This window comes from Penaeus monodon, chromosome 24, assembly GCF_015228065.2.
Source record: "Penaeus monodon isolate SGIC_2016 chromosome 24, NSTDA_Pmon_1, whole genome shotgun sequence".
Taxonomy (NCBI): domain Eukaryota; kingdom Metazoa; phylum Arthropoda; class Malacostraca; order Decapoda; family Penaeidae; genus Penaeus; species Penaeus monodon.
Genome location: NC_051409.1, coordinates 3,095,434 through 3,095,676, shown reverse-complemented (window position 1 = coordinate 3,095,676; position 243 = coordinate 3,095,434).

Below are 243 nucleotides of genomic sequence, written 5' to 3'. Positions count from 1 at the left end.
AAGGGGTTTTCTGCTGAATTACCACTACATGAAGGTCAGGGAATTTTTGCCAGATACCTCTAGAATGTTCCTAGTAATCACTTTTACACAGACGTATGGTGACGCACCGACTATCTTGGTTGCCAGATATGTCGAGGAAGGGGGAGAGCAGAGGAAGGTTATCGCATAAGCACTGATAAGGTAAACTGTTATCAGTATTTTGTCAATAATATAAGCCTGGCAGGAAATGGTAGGACCCAGTCA